The 22,902-nt window shown below is 42.2% G+C and overlaps 2 pseudogenes; one reads left to right on the forward strand and one right to left on the reverse strand.

Moving 5' to 3' along the window:
* The first annotated feature begins 4,203 nt into the window (after positions 1-4,203).
* LOC139362565 (exportin-T pseudogene) lies at positions 4,204-5,001 on the forward strand (annotated as a pseudogene).
* A 13,814-nt stretch (positions 5,002-18,815) lies between these two features.
* LOC139362566 (serine/threonine-protein phosphatase 2A 56 kDa regulatory subunit epsilon isoform-like) lies at positions 18,816-20,003 on the reverse strand (annotated as a pseudogene).
* Between the last annotated feature and the right edge of the window lie 2,899 nt (positions 20,004-22,902).

The raw sequence follows: 22,902 nt of genomic DNA on the forward strand, positions 1-22,902 counted from the left end.
AAAAAATTGTTTTTGTTTTTGTTTTTTTTTTTTTTGAGACGGAGTCTCGCTGTGTCGCCCAGGCTGGAGTGCAGTGGCCGGATCTCAGCTCACTGCAAGCTCTGCCTCCCGGGTTTTTACGCCATTCTCCTGCCTCAGCCTCCCGAGTAGCCGGGACTACAGGCGCCCGCCACCTCACCCGGCTAGTTTTTTGTATTTTTTAGTAGAGACGGGGTTTCACCGTGTTAGCCAGGATGGTCTCGAACTCCTGACCTCGTGATCCGCCCGTCTCGGCCTCCCAAAGTGCTGGGATTACAGGCTTGAGCCACCGCGCCCGGCCAGGAAAAAAAATTGTTTTATAGAGATTTTTTAACAATAAAATATTGGGAAAAAAAGTTTCTCTATATTTGTACCACAAACCCATTCTAAAGCCATATAATGAGCTATGATGATGCCATTAAAAAATATATATATTTATATATTAAATATATAAATATATATAATATATATATTATATATATATATATATATATATATATATATATATATATATATATGCTTTAGGATTTCTGGTCTGGACAAATGACATATTCATAGCTTTCTGTTCCTCCCCATTAAGTACAACTGTAAACTCTGAAAACAATGTAAGAGGCAACCAAAGAAAAACTCTAAAAGGTGGAAAGAGGAAAGCAAACTGATTTAGTATCCCAGCACTGAAGGTAAATCACAGTAGCAGGGTGTCTTATGTCCCCCAACCCAGTACAAGGCAACTTAGACCTGTATTTCTCAACCTCCAACCAAACATCAGATGGCAGCCTGGGTAGACTGATTCTTTCCTGGGATTGAACTGAAGTCCTACGGGCCACACCAGGTGAGGATGGCATGACTGCAGGGGGGCTGATCAAGTGACCTGCTAATAAATGGCCAAGGAAATAACTGACTTTTGCCTTGGGCTAGAGACTCCCCCTCCCCATTGAGAGATATTGGGACAGAGAAGTGGCACTGGAAGAAGAGACCCTTCATAATAAACAACCCAGCTCAGAAAGCTCTTTTGCCTCCTGGACGTGAGACTATCCTTCACCACTTAGAGACGTTGGGGAACTGTGGGGAAACAGAAGGAGGAATCTAACCACAAGAAGTGTCTCTGGTCCAGGAAGCATTCCTGGACCCTCATGAGAAGGGGACATGCCACCAGTGCAGTACTCAGCCAGGGAAGCTTCTTCATGCCCAAGGCCTGAGACTCTTCTACCAAGAGACACTGAGTAGTCCATCCTGAGGAAGCCCTTTTCATCCCCTCAGGCAACACTGGCAAGAACAAGAGGGATCTCAGCAGCACCAGATAAAGCAAAAAGAATAAAATAATACCACAAAAGCTCTAAAACTCAAACTGTCATTGGAACCACAGCCCACAAAAGTAGGCCAGGACCCATGTCTAAACCTCAATAAGGTGGTATCCTGCTAAAATGAAAGATTAAAGCTAGACCCCAGAGTCTTCCAGTATAACAGACAAACTGGCTGGGATATTATAGAAAATCACTCATTGCATTAAGAACTATTAGAAAAAATGCAACCTGAATGAGAAAATACAGTCAACTGATAACAATAGTGATGTGAATCCACTGTTTCAATTATCTGATAAGGATTCTATAGCTGTTGTCATAAAAAATGTTCAGTTACCAGTGACAAATTTTCTTGAAACAAATGAAGAAATATAAATTCTCAGCAAAGAAATGGAAGTTATGAAAAGGAATATGTATTAGTTCATTTTCATACTACTATGAAGAAATACCTGAGACTGGGTAATTTATAAAGGAAAGAGGTTTAATGGACTCACAGTTCCGCATGGCTTGGGGGGGCCTCACAATCATGTTGGAAGGCAAGGAGGAGAAAGGCACGTCCTACATGGCAGCAGGCGAGAGAGAGTGTGCAGGGGAACTGCCCTTTATAAAACCATGAGATCTCATGAGACTTATTTACTGTCACAAGAACAGCATGGGAAAAACCTGCCCCCATGATTCAATTTCTTCCCACTGGGTCCCTCCCATGACACATGGGGATTATGGGAGCTACAATTCAAGATGAGATTTAAGTGGGGACACAGTCAAACCGTATCAGAATCAAACGGAAATTATAGAACTTAAAAATACAACAGAAAATAATTTGCTCAGTGGGCTCAATAGAGGAGTTGAGGCCGGGCGCGGTGGCTCAAGCCTGTAATCCCAGCACTTTGGGAGGCCGAGGCGGGCGGATCTCGAGGTCAGGAGATCGAGACCATCCTGGCTGACACGGTGAAACCCCGTCTCTACTAAAAAATACAAAAAACTAGCCGGGCGAGGTGGCGGGCGCCTGTAGTCCCAGCTACTGGGGAGGCTGAGGCAGGAGAATTGCATGAACCCGGGAGGCAGAGCCTGCAGTGAGCTGAGATCCGGCCACTGCACTCCAGCCTGGGCGGCAGAGCGAGACTCCGTCTCAAAAAAAAAAAAAAAAAAAAAAAAATAGAGGAGTTGATAAACCATAGAAAGTTGGACAAAGCATAGAATCATTTGGGTTTAAGGATAAGCGAATGAAATTTGTTCAGTTTGAACAATATACAGAAAACAGACTGAAAAAAATGAAAAGAGCCAGGGCCTCAGAGACCTATGGAACACTAACACAAGATTTGTTATTCATACCATCAGAGTCTTAGAAAGAGAGGGAAAACACAGTAAGACTAAAGAACCATTTGCAAAAACAATGAATAAAAACTTTCAAAATCTGGCACAAAGAAAAAACTTATAGATTCATGGAACTGAGAAAGCCCCAAACAGCATAAATACACACAAAAAAAAAATCATGCCAAGACACATCATAAATAATCTTCTGCAAACTAAAGACAAAATATCTTGAAAAAAGCCTGATAGAAACAACACATTACCTATAAGGGAATACCAACTATAATAACTGAATTTCACATCAGAACCCCTGGAGGCCAGAAAAAAGTGGCAGAATATTTTTTGAGTGCTGAAAGAATAGAAGTAACAGTCAAAAATTCTATATCCCGCAAAAGTATTCTTTGGCAAGGAAGGAGAAATAACATTCTCATAGTAAAGAAAACTTTTTAAAATAGTCCCTGACTTAAAGAACTGGCTAAAAGAAGTTCTTCATACTAAAGAAAATGGTAAAAGAAGAAATCTTAGAACATCAGGATGGAAAAAAGAACAATGGAAAGAGCAAATCTGGGTATATGCAATAGACTATTGTTTTCCTCATGAGCTTTGTAAATTATATTTGATGACTGCAACAAAAATCATGAAACCATCTGATACTCAGGACTGACATGTTAAAAGGTAGAGAAGGTAAAGGGACCCAACTGAAAGTAAGATTTTCATCCTTCACTTAAATTAGTGAAATTCTGGTACCCTTAGACCATGATAAGTCACATTATATATATTTTAATTTCCATAGCAACCACTTAAAATACTATACACAGCTAAGTGCCGTGGCTCACATATCCCAGCACTTTGGGAGGCCAAAGTGAGTGGAACATGAGGTCAGGAGATGGAGACCATCCTCGCCAACATGGTGAAACCCCATCTCTACTGTAAATACAAAAATTAGCTAGACGTGGTGGTGTGTGCCTATAATCCCAGCTACTCAGGAGGCTGAGGCAGGAGAATTGCTCGAACCAGGGAGTCAGAGGTTGCAGTAAGCTGAGCTTGCACCACTACACTCCAGCCTGGCAACAGAATGAGACTCCATCAAAACAAACAAACAAAAACACTATACAAAGAAATACAGTCAAAAACATTATAAATTAACTGAGATGGGATATTTAAAAAAACATTCAAGTGGTCCTCAGGAAAGTAAGACAAGAAAAGAAAAACAGAGGGAACAATCAGGAAAACAAGATATATTTAAGCACTAATGAGTCAATAATTACTTTCACTGAAAGTGGCCTTAACATAACATCAACAAAATGTAGACATTGGTAGGGTAGATAAAAACATTGTGACACAACTATACGATGTTTACAAGAAACTCACATCAAATCCAGACATAGGTAGGTCAAAAGTAAAAGGATGGAAAATATACAGGAAATAATAAAAGAAAATCAAGGGTGGCTATAGTACTCTCTGTTAAAGTAGACTCATAGCAAAGGAAATTACTACAAAGAGAGACATATCATTATTATATACGGTAAACAGATCAATTCTCAAGGAAGACTTACTGATCCCAAATGTGTATGGACCAAAGAACAGAGCATTAAAATCCATGAAGCATTGAATGATTATTTGCCTGGAGGAAGAAGTTCTTCCGTTCATCCCATCTGCTTCAGAACATATGCTCAAAGATTGTGAAGCAAAAGACCTCCAGGAGTTCATTCCTCTTACCACCCAGATTACGGCCAAATTGAAGACACAGGTATCCCCGTTTTCACCACAGATATTTATGCCCCTGCTTCATGCAATGTTTGAAGTGCTTCTCTGGCCAGCGGAAGAAAATGACTAGTCTGCTGCTTTAGAGAAGCAGATGTTGCGAAGGAGTTACTTTGCTTTCCTGCGAACAGTCACAGGCAGTGGGATGAGCGAAGCTATAGCAAATCAAGGTGCAGAAAATGTAGAAAGAGTGCTGGTTACTGTTATCCAAGGAGCACTTGAATATGCAGATCCAATTGCACAGAAAACATGTTTTATCATCCACTCAAAGTTGGTAGAACTCTGGAGAGATAAAGATGGACCAGTGGGATTTGTTGATTTTGTTTATAAGCACATTGTCCCCACATGTTTCCTAGCACCTTTAAAATAAACCTTTGACCTGGCAGATGCACAAACAGTATTGTCTTTATCTGAGTGTGCAGCGACACTGAAAACAATTCATCTAAAATGGGGCCCAGAATGTGTTCAGTATCTTCAACAAGAATACCTGCCCTCCTTGCGAGTAGCTCCAGAAATAATTCAAGAGTTTTGTCAAGCACTTCAGCAGCCTGATGCTAAAGTTTTAAAAAATAACTTAAAGGTGTTCTTCCAGAAAGCAAAACCCTAAGGACTGGATTTCCCTATGCCTACTAAGATCAGGAATTCCAGTTAGTTTATAAAGAAGTGATTTTGGCTGGGCATGGTGGCTCACACTTGTAATCCCAGCACTTTGGGAGGCCGAGGCAGGCAGATCATGAGGTCAGGAGATCGAGACCATCCTGACTAACACGGTGAAACCCCATCTCTACCAAAAATACAAAAAATTAGCCAGGTGTGGTGGTGGGTGCCTGTAGTCCCAGCTACTCAGGAGGCTGAGGCAGGAGAATGGTGTGAACTCGGGAGGCGGAGCTTGCAGTGAGCCGAGATCAAGCCATTGCACTCCTGCCTGGGTGACAGAGCGAGATTCCGTCTCAAAAAAAAAAAAAAAAAAAAGCGATTTTAGTGTGCCATTCACACTGGTCTTTTTCACATTGTTTTGAGCTTATTGCAGTATAAGTTTGGGGATTTTTCTGTAAAATGGGTGTAATTTTCCTAATACAGGTATGTAGCAACAAAAGAAGTTGCCTGCATGCTGGTCCAAATTGTTCTGTATAAAGATGCCCTTGAAAGACACAGAGTTATCTTAGAACCTTAATTCTTTTTTATTTGAAATTTTAAGTCAAGTCCTTTGTAAAGACCATGGCAGTAGAAAACAGTGCACTTTTTAAAAAATTACTGAATATAAAATGTTTGAAAATTTTCTTTATGTGTGAAGACACATGAAGTATGGGGGGAATACAACAATCAAAATTAGCCTTTCGTAGATAGCCATTTCATTGTTTTAAACTGTTTCGATGCCAATATGTATTCTACAAAAGAGAGTGGTTTTAGGCTCCAGTGTTACACTTTGTAAAATATATATATACACATACATTTTACGTAGTGAAATCTAAAAAATTCCCAAAAACCAAAAAACAAAACTTTTATTTTTTTCTTTTTTTTGAGAGGGAGTCTTGTTCTGTGCCCAGGCTGGAGTGCAATAGCGCCATCTTGGCTCACTGCAACCTCCGCCTCCCGGGTTGAAGTGATTCTCCTGCCTCAGTCTCCCCAGTAGCTGGGACTACAGGCACCCGCCTCCACGCCCGGCTAATGTTTTGTATTTTCAATAGAGACGGGGTTTCACCATATTAGCCAGGCTGATCTGGATCTCCTGACCTTGCGATCCGCCCACGTTGACCTCCCAAAGTTCTGGGATTACAGGTATAAGCCACCGCACCTGGCCAAAAAAAACTTAACTAAACATTATGTTTAAAAAGTGGTTGTGATAGTATGAGATAAATTGTTTGTAAAATAGCCGTAAGCTTAAAACGCTAAAATATTCGTGAAATTTACCTACAGCATGATTATACTTACATTAAACAGATTCAAATAAAGCAAAATACAAAGGGTATAAAATGTAAAATTAGGCTGGGGCACGGTGGCTCACTCCTGTAATCCCAGTACTTTGGGAGGCTGAGGCAGGTGAATCACCTGAGGTCAAGAGTTCAAGACTACCTTGGCCAAAATGTTGAAACCCTGTCTCTACTAAAAATACAAAAATTAGCTGGGGCATGGTGGCAGGTGCCTGTAATCCCACCTACTTGGGAGGCTGAGACAGGAGAATCGCTTGAACCTGGGAGGCGGAGGTTATTGCAGTGAGCCGAGATTGTGCCATTGCACTCCAGCCTAGGCAACAAGAGCAAAACTCCATCTCAAAAACAACAGCAACAACAACAACAACAACAAAAACGTAAAATTAAAGGAAGAGGCTGGGCGTAGTGGCTCAAGCCTGTAATGCCAGCACTTTGGGAGGCTGAGGCGGGTGGATCACGAGGTCAGGAGTTCCAGACCAGCCTGGCCAAGATGGTGAAACCCTGTCTCTACTCAAAATACAAAAATTTGCCAGGTACAGTGGCAGGCACCTGTAATCCCAGCTACTCCAGAGGCTGAGGCAAGAGAATAGCTTGAACCCGGGGGGTGGAGGTTGCAGTGAGCAGAGATCAGGCCACTGCACTCCAGCCTGGGCAACAGAGTAAGACTTTGTCTCAAAAAAATAAATAAATAAAATAAAAAAAACAAATGCTGCACATGGTGGCTCACGCCTGTAATCCCAGCACTTTGGGAGGCCAAGGTGGGAGGATCACAAGGTCAGGAGTTCAAGACCAGCCTGGCCAAAATGGTGAATGTCTGTACTAAAAATACAAAAATTAGCTGGACGTGGTGGCGGGCACCTGCAGTCCCAGCTACTCAGGAGGCTGAGGCAGGAGAATTGCTTGAACCCAGGAGGTGGAGGTTGCAGTGAGCCAAGATTGTGCCACTGCACTCCAGCCTGGGCAACAGAGTGAGACTCCATCTCAAAAAAAAAAAAAAAAAAAAATTAAAGAAGAATAGAAAAGTCAAAAGGAGGTAAAATACACTATGTTAAAACTTTTATTTTTAAAATGAGCATATCAGACTTTTATAATAGGAAAAACTTAATTTGATTAAATATATACTTTTAATCATTCTGATTCTTTTTGGGTTCCTGGAACTTGTAGCATTATCAGAATCACCTACTTTTCTCTTGCTTAAGGCTGCTTACATGGCTTCCTTGTAGATTTCTTCCCCTTTCCTCTGCAATGTACTTTGGACCTGTCTTGAAATTATCCATCTGTGAAGACACAGAATTTCAGATTTGCCTGCCTATGCACAGACATCAACACAGCAGGGAGGGTTCTCTAGGGAAATGCTGAAAGCAAATGGAGATGCTAGAGGAGTTTGGAGAAGATTGATTTTTACATGGACAGTTCCGGGTGCAATTAAGTTGTACTCAAAACCAGATAGGCTAGAAAATATTGGGGAGGTAAATGTGGTTCCATCCTTCAAACAAAGAATAGTGTTTCATATCTGGATAAAAGAAAACCATCAGTGAATTGCAAAATCATTAGAGGCAGAAGGCACATGAGAGACAGGTCACCATGTAGAACAATTCCAGGTGGCTCCATTCACATTTAGCCTATGTACGTGGCGGCCCCTGGGATTGTGCAGTGCGCACCTTATACAACTGTATGCGGGGATTCTGCTGAATCTAGTCATTACTACCCTTGCCCTTCCTCACACACAGATCTAGGAGGAGGATGTACAGAGATGTACAGAGGAGGAAAGGGAGGCCCAGAAGAGCAAAGCAAGTTGTTCAAAGCCACACAGCTAACCGCAGAACAAGACTAACATCCAGATTCTTGAATTTTAGAACAATATTCTTTCCTCTCTACAATGATGGCTGGAAAGGATATTGTCACTCAAAACAGCCACCTCCACCACAGCAGCAAGTTCATTCTTAAAAGCATTTGTTTCACATCCACATGGCGTAGGCTAAACCAGGGCTGTTTTTATAGCATCCCAAATTCTAAATTGAGTGCAAATTCTAAGCACACTTTTCTCACATATGAATTGACAACAATAATAGTACCTACCTCTTAGGATTCTTCTGGAGACAGACAAATTAATATTTGTAGAACTCTTAGAACAGTGCCTGTCATATAGAAAGTACTATATAGGTATTGGATATTATTGTTATTATTTCTATTAGCATGTATTTCTCCCCCATGGATATGCAAATTCTTCAAAGACCACATATGTTTTATCTGTTGTTCCATAGGACATGGCTTTGAGGAGTGACATATTAATGTTGTTTGATGATGGTTGGATGGATGAATGGATGGATGGATGAATAGATGAATCAATGGATGGATAGTTTAATGGATGGATAGATGGACAGATGAATGGAGAGATAGATGGATAAAAGAGTATGAATGAATGAAGGAGGATAGATAAATGGATGAGTGGTGGATGGATGGATGAAGGAGGATGGATGAATGGATGTGTGGTGGGTGAATGATTGAATTCAAGCTCTTGTGAGTAACACCAGGGAATGAGTATTTCATTGGACTTTTTTCATGAAGAATAAAGATATGACACCACTCACAAGTAATATGCGAATGCTTTCATTTCATTGAATTCTAGAACTGTCAAGGCCTTTGATGATTCATCTTACCCAACTTTTGGCTTGATGCAGGAAATCACATGACCAGCAGCCTGAACACACAGCTCTGGTTTAAAACTGTGGCAAAGTGAGAGCTCCTTCCCTAGGAGGCAGATAGTCCTGTGACTATACCAGTGTAATGATTAGCAAATTATTCTTAGGTCCATTCTTTTCTTTTTTTAGATGGAATCCTGCTCTGTCGCCCAGGCTGCAGTGCAGTGGTGCGATCTCTGTTCACTGCAAGCTCCTCCTCCCGGGTTCATGCCATTCTCCTGCCTCAGCCTCCTGAGTAGTTGGGACTACAGGTGCCCACCACCACACCTGGCTGATTTTTTGTATTTTTTAGTAGAGAAGGGGTTTCACCATGTTAGTCAGGATGGTCTCCATCTCCTGACCTCATCATCCACCCACCTCAGCCTCTCAATGTGCTGGAATTACAGGCATAAGCCACCACCCAGCCCTTTTCTTAGGTCCATTCTATTCCTTCAACTTACCTGCACCTCCTGGTGACATTAAGAGTTAGTCTAATTTCCCCACCACCAGGTTTTTTGTTCACTTGTTCAGCAAATATTTAGTGACCATACAATGATTAAAGAGTAAATATGGTTCCTGTTGTCTTGGAGTTGACTTTGCTATGGAAGAGACAGAAGAGAAAACAATTAGCTGAAAATTTAAGGACACACTATGGAAAGTGCTACAGAGGAAATGCACAGGGGGAACTGTTTAGACTAGGGCACCCCTGAATCTGCCCCGAGATGCAGAAGAGAGGAGGGGCTGCTGGTTTTCAGTGCTGCAGAGTCTTGGATCTTGGCTCACTGCAACCTCCACCTCCTGGGTTCAAGCAATTCTCGTTCCTCAGCCTCCCGAGTAGCTGGGATTACAGAAGTGTACCACCACACCTGGCTAATTTTTGTACTTTTATTAGAGACACGGTTTTACCATGTTGGCCAGGCTGGTCTCAAACTCCTGAAATCAAGGGATCCTCCTGCCTCAGTCTCCCAAAATGCTGAGGTTGCAGGCATAAGCCACCATGCCCATACTCCTATGCCCTTACTGTGGTCTTAACCCCACAATGTGGCAATACAACTAATCTCAAGAAGGAGGCTATATTAGAATCAATTCTTTATTCCTAAGATACCAATATCATCAGAGTCCATGTTATCATGTCTTTCTTCTCTGTTTACTTTTGCCACTAGGAGAACCAAAGATATGCATGACAATATCAGCAGTGGACTCTCATCTTTTTTTTTTTTTTTTTTTAGACGGAATCTCACTCTCTTGCGCAGCCTGGAGTGCTATGGAGTAATCTCAGCTCACTGCAACCTATGCCTTCTGGGTTCAAGCAATTCTCCTGCCTCGGCCTCCCAAGTAGCTGGGATTATAGGCACGTGCCACCAAGCCTGGCTAATTTTTTGTATCTTTAGCAGAGACAGGGTTTCACCATGTTAACAAGGATGGCCTCAATCTCCTGACCTTGTGATCCACCCACCTCAGCCTCCCAAAGTGCTGGGATTACAGGCATGAGCCACCACACCCGGTCTCTCATCTCTTTATGTGATGCAAACCCCTACATTCCCCTGACCTTCCAAATCCTTCCACTGTTTTCTCTGAAACAATGTGGCATCAGCCAAAACCCCTTCGTGTTAAAGCTGTCTGCCAATGTTTTTCTTAGCCTCTTGGTCTTACTAAATTTAAACCGTCGCCTGAGAGATGCCTGTGCAACCCTATCAAACAACAATGCTTTCTCCCCACCCAACATCCTACCAAATTATTATTATTATTATTATTTTGAGACGGAGTCTTGCTGTCACCCAGGCTGGAATGCAGTGGTGCGATCTCAGCTCACTGCAGCCTCTGCCTCCCAGGTCCCAGTGATTCTCCTGCCTCAGCCTCCTGGATAGCTGGGATTATAGGCACATGCCACCATGCCCAGCTAATTTTTGTACTTTTAGTAGAGACGTCATTTCACCATGTTGGCCAGGCTCGTCTCGAACTCTTGACCTCAAATGATATGCCCACTTTGGCCTTTCAAAGTGCTAGGATTACAGGCGTGTGCCACCGTGCCCAGCTGTACCCAATCATGATCACTGCTTCTAGGTTACTCCTTTCAGCCTCTCCATAAAGTCTCCATCTTTTGGGGAGCTTATTCTATAAGACCACACTGTTGGCCGGGCGCGGTGGCTCAAGCCTGTAATCCCAGCACTTTGGGAGGCCGAGGCGGGTGGATCACGAGGTCAGGAGATCGAGACCATCCTGGCTAACATGGTGAAACCCCGTCTCTACTAAAAATACAAAAAACTAGCCGGGCGTGGTGGCGGGCGCCTGTAGTCCCAGCTACTCGGAGGCTGAGGCGGGAGAATGGCGTGAACCCGGGAGGTAGAGCTTGCAGTGAGCCGAGATCGCGCCACTGCACTCCAGCCTGGGCGACAGAGCGAGACTCCGTCCATCTACAGCTCTGCAGGCTTCCCTTCTTCTTCGCTCTTGGAAGAGTTTAGTTTCTGGATTGACACCTTCCTCTCCACCAATAGTCCCATTGCGTTTTTTGGTTGTTTCTGCAACTATGCAAATGATCCTTCTAATCATTTGACCTTACAGTTCCTTGGTTTTCTCATCTCTGATGGTTGCTTTTGACCCACCTATGCAACTTGCAGCCTCAGGGATAGCCAAGATGCCATTGTCACTCACTGTAATTCTCCAAAATCTGGGTCTGACCACCACATCCCACCTTTTTGACCCATTCTTTCTAAAACCAACCCTCTAAGAGTCCTTCTACTCCACCCAGACATCCAATCCATTGATCCTCACACACAGACCACCCTCCTTGTGTTCTCTAGCTCATCTCCAGAGACACTCTTTTGCATGCACTCTCAACTTTTAGGCCCAAGTATTCCACCATTTTTTCTCCTTTCCTTTGTCACAATTGTCCAGTAAAACACCAAGCCTGATGAAAATCCAGCTCTGCATACTCCACTCTTGACCCTGAAAAGCTGAATATAGAAAGAGTAAACAAAACCAATCTTGCTAGTTGGTCTCATTTTTAAAATTAATGACCACAAAAGTGAGTCCTCCACCCTGCTTAGCAATCCCATAACAATTCCCTAGTCAACCCACTCCTCCATGATCTGGAGAAACAATTTCATCTTGTATTTTCTCAAACCTCTGATTCACCCCACTTTCTTCCTCTTCACACTAATCCAGTGGTTCTCTAGCTTGAGCACACATCATCATCACTTGGAAGGCTCATTCTTTTTTTTTTTCTTTTTTCTTTTTCTTTTTTTGAGATGGAGCTCTGCTCTGTCTTCCCCAGGCTAGAGTGCAGTGGTGGGATATCAGCTCACGTCAACCTCTGCCTCCCAGGTTCAAACGATTCTCCTGTCTCAGCCTCTGGGGAGCTGGGATTATATGCACTCGTCACCACACCTGGCTAATTTTGTATTTTTAGTAGACCTGGAGTTTCACAATCTTGGCTAGGCTGGTCTTGAACTCCTGTCCTCAGGTGATCCTCCTGCCCCGGCCTCCCAAAATGCTGGGATTACAGGCATGAGCCACTGCACCTGGCCTTGGAAGGCTCATTCAAATGCAGATTCTGGAACCTCTTTCCAGGTTGTGGTTGTGGTTGGGTAGACCTGCAGTGGGGCCCAGGAATTCGTATTTCTAACAAATTCTCAGGTGATGCTGATACTGCTGGTCTGAGGACCACGCTTTGAGAACCACTGTACTAACCTAACCTCACATTTCATTGGGAAATAAGAAACAAACTGAAAAGGACCACATCATCTTCCTACTACGCATTACTACTATGCGTACGCAAGTGTACACATTATCTTTATGTCCACCCACATTCTCCCTTATTACAATGGTGGTGGATCTCTGCTCCAACCCACGGCCAATCTTCCTGTGCATTTGTCTTATCCCTTCTTGCCTACAAGATAAGAACCGTGCTTTTGCAATTGCCCTTTTGTTTTTTTCTCCTAAACATGCAAACATCCTGCAATATCTCCTCTTTGGGGAAACTCCTCACTTGATCTCACGTATTTATTTAGCTGCCAATTAATTTCTCTGCTTTTCCTTCAGAGCAAAATCCTCAGTAACTTTTTGTGTACCTCCAATTAGTCTCCATATTATTCTCTCTTGGACCCACCATGTGGACTTTCTTCTCCACAACTGAACCGAAACTTCTATTGTTAAGGTCGACAGTGGCTTCACGTTGCTAAATGTAATAGAAGTCTCAGTTCCCATCTTACTTAACAATGCTTGATGCAGCTGATCCCTCTCTCCTTCTTAACTTTCTTCCCTTGGATTCCAGAATACCACTTTCTCAGTTCTACCCCTCCTACCTAATTCGGAGGCTACTCCTTCTTAGACTTTTTGTTACATTCTTGTAGTCTTCCTGATTTTTTTTTTTTTTTTTTTTTTTTGAGATAGAGGCTTGCTCTGTTGTCCAAGTTAGAGTGACATGGCACAATCTTGGCTTACTGCAGCCTCGACCTCCTAGGCTCAAGCCTCCCAAGTAGCTGGGACTACAGACGTGCACCACCACACCAGGCCAATTTTTGTATTTTTTGTAGAAATGGGGTTTCCCGGGCCGGGCGCGGTGGCTCACGCCTGTAATCCCAGCACTTTGGGAGGCCGAGGCGGGCGGATCACAAGGTCAGGAGATCGAGACCACGGTGAAACCCCGTCTCTACTAAAAATACAAAAAATTAGCCGGGCGCGGTTGTGGGCGCCTGTAGTCCCAGCTACTCGGGAGGCTGAGGCAGGAGAATGGCGGGAACCCGGGAGGCGGAGCTTGCAGTGAGCCGAGATCGCGCCACTGCACTCCAGCCTGGGCGACAGAGCGAGACTCCGTCTCAAAAAAAAAAAAAAAAAAAGAAATGGGGTTTCCCATCTTGTCCAGGATGGTCTCAAACTCCTGAACCCAAGTGATACACCCACCTCAGCCTCCCAAAGTGCTAGGATTACAGGCGTGAGCCACCTTGCCTGGCCTCTTCAGATTTTTCAACACCATAGTGCCCAGGGCTCAGTCCCCACCTGCCTTCTCTCTTTTATATTCACTTCCACACAGGAGATTTCATACACCCTAAGGCTTTCAATGTCATATATATTCATTGATGGATTCTAAATTAATACCCAACCTCTCCCCAAAACTGCAAGTACTTAATGTTACCACTTATATTAACAGGTAGCTTTATTTTATTTTATTTATTTATTTATTTTTGAGGCAAAGTCTCACTCTGTCATGCAGGCTGGAGTACAGTGGTGTGATCTCGGCTCACTGCATCCTCCACCTTCCAGATTCAGGCAATTCTCCTGCCTCAGCCTCCCAAGTATCTGGGACTACAGGTGCGCACCACCACATCCGGCTAATTCTTGTATTTTTTTTTTTTTGACTCTTCACTGCTTCTTTATTATGATGTACCCACAGTACAGAACTTCTCACACATCCGTGAAAGGGGAAGGTTACATTTCTTTTTGGGGAGCACCTTCATTTTTGTTTCTGTTACCACCTTGAAGAAAGCAAATCATTTCCAAAGAAGAACATTTTAAATTCCAAGTGTTTAAGACTCAGCTTGCATTTTGTTGTGTTTGAAAAGGACGTAGTATGTTTTAGCCAGAGGTGGAAGATAGTTTTGTGACATCTTAAGTTTGATGTGGATCAGAAGTCTTCACTGTCTGGTTGAACAGGTCTATAATTTTCATATGCAATTTTTCATGTCAAAACTGTTTCACTTTTAACCTGGGAGGCAGAGCTTGCAGTGAGCTGAGATCACATCACTGCACTACAGCCTGGGCAACAGAGCGAGACTCTGTCTCAAAAATAAATAAATAAATAAATAAATGTTTCATTTTTACCTCTACTCACAAAGAGATGCTGTTTAAACACACACACACACACACACACACACACACGCACAGCTAAATTTAAAACCGATCATGAACCACAGCATTACTAACACAGAAAATGAACTTTCGCTGCCCTTTCCTGCTAAAACAATGAAATACTAAAATACCAAAAGATTTATGAAGCTAAAGTGAAGTCCTCAAACCAATAGCAACAGACATGTCATTCTCATTATACTTCAGTAAAAAATCAGACAACAACCAGAAAATGCATTGGTAATATATATATTTGAAAGTTCAGGCCGGGCGCGGTGGCTCAAGCCTGTAATTCCAGCACTTTGGGAGGCCGAGACGGGCGGATCACGAGGTCAGGAGATCGAGACCATCCTGGCGAACATGGTGAAACCCCGTCTCTACTAAAAAATACAAAAAAACTAGCCAGGCGAGATGGCGGGTGCCTGTAGTCCCAGCTACTCGGGAGGCTGAGGCAGGAGAATGGCGTGAACCCGGGAGGCGGAGCTTGCAGTGAGCCGAGATCCGGCCACTGCACTCCAGCCTGGGTGACAGAGCGAGACTCCGTCTCAAAAAAAAAAAAAAAAAAAAAAGAAAGTTCATCATTGATTCATGAGGTTTGGATTACAATTTATTTACAATAAGTGAGTTCAAAAACAGTAAAGAAAGAGGAAGGGAAGAGGGACGGAGGAAAAGAGAAGCTCAGAGAGAGAGAGAAAAAGAGAAAGGTGGGGGAAGAAAGGAGGGAGGGAAGGAAGAAAAGGAAATCTATATTCGTAGACATCATAATATGGGATGTTTATTTCCAAGAGAGATACTATTGCTGCTATCGTGCACAAGAAGCAGCACAAATTCACATTCCGCTAGATCACAATTTGCTCAACTTTCTCTCAAGATGCACAATTCTTCTTTTAGATTTTCAAAATTAAATATAGAGGAATATAAAATGCAATGCCAATATACCTACTACAAAAATCCTTTGTGGCTCATTTCTTAACTCCACTCAGAGAAGCAGCTGAGCCAGAATACGAAAATAAAAATATTGATGTGCAAATAAAACATCAGTGATCATGTCTGGTGCCACCGTTTTGTTACAGGTGACTGTCACCTTATGATAACATTGGTAATAGCATCAAAAGAGAATCTCTTCATTTCCTGGGCAGGTCAGTGCATCCAATTAAAAGGAAAAAAGGAAAACGAGGGAAAAAAAAACACCCCAAACCTCCCAAAACTCTAAACACTTAAAAATGCCAGTAACATCCATACATCCCTTTCCCATCCCACCCTCATCCCCACAAAAAATAAAAAAGCTTTTAAAGCTCTAAATATACTTTTTTTGTTGTTTCTTTGCATAGTGTGATTGAGCCTAAGCCTATACATTTAAGTATAGCAGGTGCAATTACAAGCAAGTCCTGGCTCTGCACCCTGGACTATCCCACGCATAGGAGGTACAAAATAAATTAAACCCTTTCATTTGGGCAAACAAGCCCAAGACGAAGGAGCATAACCCTGCTTGTGAGTGTCCAGTGGCATCGAGGGTATTATTTATTTCTTATTTTTTTATTTTTTCTTTTCTCTTATAAAAAGCAGTCAAATGTTAGGGAGAGCAACATATAATAAAATTCAAAAGGACAAAAACTCAACACTGAAGGAAAACAACTGAGGATACTTGCACAATGAGAAAAAGAAATGCATGCTTGATTCAAAGCATGAGATGGGAGAATTCACTCACATAATTGTTCTAGGCCCACAGCCTAAGGCCTCAGCATCCTTCTAAACCACAGGGTTGTGTGTATTTTTCTCTTCCAAAGACACTCTTAATCCTATCCCTGAAACCCATATGGTAAGGATAAAGTTGGAGTGATCATCACTCGCTAACTACAGTATTTGCTATTTTAAAACTTATGTTTATATATAGTTCTGGAAATTATGAAGCAAACAAAATATAACACAAAGATGCATTTGTCACAATTAACTCAAGTTGCAGCAACAGCAGAATTGTGGGAATGGGCAGAGAGAGAGGGCTGCTGCAAATGCAGCAAGTAAGTCCTGAAATATGTCACATAGTGCAACAGTCAGATTACCTCAGTTACTCTGTGTCACCGCACACAACATGACTAATGTTGCATTGTCACTTTCCATTAAAAAAGAAAAAGACAATGTTCCTTCACAGAAGTTGCCCTATGAATTTTAGACATATAGCTTTAATTGATTCTTTAAATATGTCTAAAATTTGGCTTTATTCTTCTCAGTTTGGAATGATCAACATACAAAATTGATATCAGGGAGGAGAGCTGTAAGTGTTCACCTTTACTCTCGAAGACAGGGTAAGGAGCAAAAAAGGATCCCGGCCTTTCTCATTTCAAATGACTGCATTTCCTCCCAATGGGCAGAGATTCTTCATAAATCTGTGATTTTAATGTCTTCTACCGAAAAAGATGAATTAACAGCAAACAAAAGTTTACACCATCAAAAATAGATATAACGCGGAGTTGAACCTAAAGGGCTAAAATGACAAGGACTAAAAAGAAGAAGATTCGTTACAAATTTATTTTTTATCACTTTGTTCCAGCATTTTTAAAGTCAGTTGTTTTGTCTTTGGCAGCCTCTGCCAACCTTACAGTGAATCCCCATCAATTTTCTTTTTTAAAAAAAAATCTATTAATTCCATTAAACCATGTTGTGTCTAGTGTTGCATATGACTTTTTTTTTACTGCTGGTTTTTTTTTTTAAGGAATTAACGGTGCCAGTTTTGTTTTTGTTTTTGTTTTTTTTATTTTACAAAGTTACTGAGATAACAATATCCATAAATAGCTGACTCTCACGTACACACTGTGACCTGATAATCCTGAAAAACTTTATGGGAGAGAAAGTCAGCAGCTTTTTTTCCTTTTTCTTGAAAACAATAAAACTTCACATTCTACTTTATATTTAAATGTAAGGAAGAAAATATACAAGCCCATATTTATATTGTATTTCAACGCATGAACACAGAATCAGCTCTATACCATGAATACTGCTGGAAGTGATGGTTTAGGATTACCAGCTCACTGCTGCCATGTCCATAACAAGCAAATGCATCCTGGAAATAACTCAAACATATATCTTTCAGTATGCAATAATGCAACTGCATTAGGTAAGTACATACTGTACACAAGTTTTATTAGCAGTTTACCTACCCTAGAACATCTCTGGTATATGTGTTCAATGATACATGCAGCTAATACTGGTAGGTACTGAAATCTGTGATGTCCCAGTGCCTGTTTTCAAAGGATTCAAGCCATTGATTTGGATTCACCATAAACTGATGCATGAATTCAAAATTCCCTTCCCTACTATGTTTATCACCTCTTCTCTTTTAACTCCTAATTTTAAAACTAAAGGAGTACCAGGACTACCTGGTTACTGGAAAGATGTTCACCCCAGTAAACAGAACTTTTATCAGGGACCTTTATAATTCATGACCCCATTCCACGTGGACATTCAACTCAGGAAGATGTGCAAAAGAAAAAGATGTCAAATTACAGTCAAGTTATCCAGAGGAGGATGTTACACAAACTTATAAGGAAATGACAGTCTTTTTTTCTTCCTTTACTATAAATACATTTAACAGCTTAGCAGAAAGACAAGCTAAATTTAAGATTGTTCACATTTGAAAATTGTATCATACTCTCTGCGAGTGATAAAGAACTCCCAATAATGGAATTTTAACATAGCAATTTCATTAACAAATCTTTGAAGCCCGATTTTTTTAAGAGGGTTAGAACAGTGATTATGTTTGCAAAGTTTTGAGAAGTCCATCTGCTGTCCAAACTGTGGATTGAAGTCCTTATTTTTTTTCCTTTACTTAGAGACAGGTATATACAGTGCTGTTGTAATAATGAAACAAATGCAAAATCTACTGTAAAGTTGCACAATACAGAAAACTGTTGCTCCATCTTCTGCTACATAAATGTGTGACTCCACCAATTAGCAATGTTACTGTCATTGTTTTTGTTAAGTTGGAATTATTCCGTCACATCTAAGACCTCTCTTTAACTCCAGATCTTCCAATTTTTTCCACAATTCTTCAGCTCCTTTTCTTTCTTTTTCTCACGCTGACGATCTGACTTGTATGTGGCTGTCAGCTCGTCAAACACGGTGCTGTTCATTTCTTTTTTTTTTTTTTTTTTTTTTTTGAGACGGAGTCTCGCTCTGTCACCCAGGCTGGAGTGCAGTGGCCGGATCTCAGCTCACTGCAAGCTCCGCCTCCCGGGTTCACGCCATTCTCCGGCCTCAGCCTCCCGAGTAGCTGGGACTACAGGCGCCCGCCACCTCGCCCGGCTAGTTTTTTGTATTTTTTAGTAGAGACGGGGTTTCACCGTGTTAACCAGGATGGTCTCGATCTCCTGACCTCGTGATCCGCCCGTCTCGGCCTCCCAAAGTGCTGGAATTACAGGCTTGAGCCACCGCGCCCGGCCAAGTGCTGTTCATTTCTATAAATGCCTTCAACACATTGTACACCAACGCCACAATAGCCGGATTCTAACGTTCTTTCAAAATCCTGTAAAGCCTGGAAAACATGATGCGAAGGATGACGTTAGAGTTTTCTTCTATCAAACTCATGATGAATTCATTATTCCAATACTAGAGTGCTCTTCCTGCCACCTGAAAATGAGGGCTGGATCCACACTTGGTGATTTGTTTGAACAAAGGTTCTTGGATTTTAACACATTGTGAAGGTTCAATCACATCCAGTATTTCTTCCAGTTCCCTAAGGAACATGACCCTTTCTGACTACATGTTTTAGACCAAAACTTCATTAACCCCCTGATAACTGGTTCTGTGAGTGAAGGATCTTTCTCCAGAAACTGCACTATACAATATGCCAGCTGTGCATGGCAGAGTGAGAAGCTCCTGACAGTGTGTAAGGGGACCAATACTTTCACCGGAAACTGTGTTCTGCCTTAAGAGGTAAAGCAAAGCCATTGATAATACTTTCTAGTATTTCCAGCAGTTCAGCTACACCATTGAAGTGTTCTGTTTCATAAACAAACCTTAGGAAAATATTGTTAATCTGTTTTCAGATAAATGCTCTAAGACTGAGAAACTTGCCATAAATTCTATGTTAAGACTGTTTTAAAGTAGTCCCATTCCCGAGGGTCTTCGCTGTCAAATAGCTCCAGAAGTGTGATCATCAGGCAATTTTCCAAGCAATCTACTTATTAATCCTCCCGAGGAGGTGTAGTTTTGTCCCCCTTTTACAGAAGAGGAAACTGGGGCACATAAGGGTTAATGAATGTGCCCATGGTCTCACAGCTAATAGGTGGTAAAGCTAGAATTTGAACCCCAGCAGTTAAGGCCAAAAGTCCATGATCTCAACCACTACACTATACTACCTACTGATATTCCAAATACCATTTTTGTATTTTTAATAGAGATCGGGTTTCACTATGTTGGCCAGACTGGTTTCGAACTCCTGACTTCGTGACCTGCCTGCCTCGGCCTCCCAAAGTGCTGGTATTACAGGCGTGAGCCACTGCACCCAGCCCATTAACAGGTATCTTATTCCAAAAATAAATTCTTGATTTCTTTCCCCAAACTTAACTCCTGCCCTAGTCTAACTTATCTTCAATGGCACCTCCAGCCTTAAAGTTGCTCAGACCAACCTTGGAGATGTTCTAAATTCTTCTCTCTCACTCTGTAGAACAAAGGCGTGAGCAAATCCTACCTATTATTACATGTGAAATGTATCCAGAATCCAACAATGTCTCCCCATCCCATCTCAACCATCCTAGACCAAGCCATCAGCATCTCTTTTTTTTTTTTTTTTTTTGAGACAGAGTCTCACTCTGTCACCAGACTGGAGTGCAGTGGCACTATCTCGGCTCACTGCAACCTCCGCCTCCCAGGTTCAAGTGATTCTCCTGCCTCAGCTTCCCGAGTAGCTGGGACTATAGGCGTGTGCCACCACGCCCAGCTTTTTTAGAAGAGACAGGGTTTCACCATGTTGGCCGGGATGGTCTTGATCTCTTGACCTCGTGATCCGCCTGCCTCAGCCTTCTAAAGTGCTGAGGTTACAGGTATGAGCCACCGCACCTGGCCTATCACCTCTTTTAATTGATCTTCCTGCTTTTACGTCTGTCTTCCCATAGTCTAACCCCTCATTGCATGATCTGGTCCCATCTATTCTCTAACTGTGTCTGTCACTGCTGTCCTACTCTCTCACTCCGATCCAGCTGCACTCATATCTTAATTGTTCCTGGGACAAGCCAAGCGTGCGTTCACCTTGAGGTCTTTGAAATGCCTCTCCATCTGAAATGCTGTTGAGTTGCAGGTGATCACTTCCATTTTCATGGTTCTCACCTTACGGCTTCCTTGCCAAGCTTGTCTAACTCACATTATTTTGTTGTTGTTGTTGTTCTGTTTTGTTTTAGGCTTTTGGTAGCCTGAAGTCATGATTTTTAGTTTCTGTCTCTAGTGATAAGTGGAAAAGAGGGATAAGGAAGGGGTTTTAGTGACCCCACAAGAAACAGAAACTAAGAACCCATAACAGTATTTTCTCCCTTGGACACCCTTGCTTCCTTCTGCTGTAGTAGAGATAAGAAAATTAATGGCAGGGAGAATGCTGGGGCTCTCCTCCAGATATGGGGAGGTGCCAAAGACTTATGTTTATGCCTCCGCAAAATTCATAGGTAGAAACTGAATCCCTAAGGGGATAGTATTTGGAGGCAGGGCCTTTGGGAAGTGATTAGGTCATGAAGGCGGAGCTGTAGTGAGTGGGATAAGTGCCCTCATCAAAAATGCTTGAGGGGCCAGGTGCAGTGGTTCATGCCTGTAATTCCAGAACTTTGAGAGGCCGAAGTGGGCAGATCACTTGAGGTCAGGAGTTTGAGACCAACCTGGCCAACATGGTGAAACCCCGTCTCTACTAAAAATACAAAAATTAGCCAGGTGTGATGGTACTTGCCTGTAATCCCAGCTACCAAGGAGGCTGAGGCAGGAGAATCACTTGAACCCAGGAGGTGGAGGTTGCCTGGGTGACAAGAGCGAGACTCTATCTCAAAAAGTAATAAAAAAGAAAAATGCTTGAGGGGATGAATACCCCGCACTCCATGATGTAATTATTACACACTGCATGCCTGCATCAAAACATCTCATGTACCCCATAAATATATATACCTATTATGTACCCACACAAATTAATGCAAAGTATCCTCTCATTCCTTCTGCCATGTGAGTACATAGCAAAAATACAGTTTTCTATTAATATAAATCAGGAATTGGCTCTCACTAGACACCAGATCTCACCTTACCACTTACATTAACAGGTATCTTATGCCAAAAGTAAATTCTTGATTTCTTTCCCCAAACTTAACTCCTTCCCTAGTCTACCCTATCTCCAGTGGCACCACCAGCCTCAAAGATCTCAGCACCACCAGATCTCACCCTTACCACTTACATTAACAGATATCTTATGCCAAAAAAAAATTCTTGATTTCTTTTGATAAATCAGAAGAGAGGCCAGACACCTTGATCTTGGACTTCAAGCTTCCAACACTGTAAGAAATAAATTTCCCTTGCTTGTAAGCCACCCAGTCTATGTTACTTTAGTATAACAGCCAAATGAAATAAAACAGGGGTGACTGTGGAAGGCGACCCTGGTGGGGAGTCTGCCATCATGAGATTGAGGGCTATATCACTATCCATGGAGGCATCTGGGGCCTAGAATACTATATAAGTCTATTTTGTCATGAAGAGTTTTGAGACATAGTCCCTATGTGGCCCATAAACTTAACAGAACTTCTTTTTTTTTTTTTTTTTTTTTTTTTGAGGTGGAGTCTCATTCTGTCGCCAGGCTGGAGTGCAGTGGTGCAATCTCAGCTCACTGCAGTCTCTGCCTCCTGGGTTCAAGTGATTCTCCTGCCTCAGCTTCCCAAGTATCTGGGATTACAGGCACCCACCACCACGCCTGGCTGATTTTTTTTTTTAATTTATTTTTTTTAGTAGAGACAAGGTTTCATCATTTTGGCCAGGATGATCTTGATCTCATGACCTTGTGATCTGCCCGCCTCGGCCTCCCAAAGTGCTGGGTTA

This window comes from Macaca nemestrina, chromosome 4 (genome assembly GCF_043159975.1).
Source record: "Macaca nemestrina isolate mMacNem1 chromosome 4, mMacNem.hap1, whole genome shotgun sequence".
In the NCBI taxonomy this organism is placed as follows: Eukaryota; Metazoa; Chordata; class Mammalia; order Primates; family Cercopithecidae; genus Macaca; species Macaca nemestrina.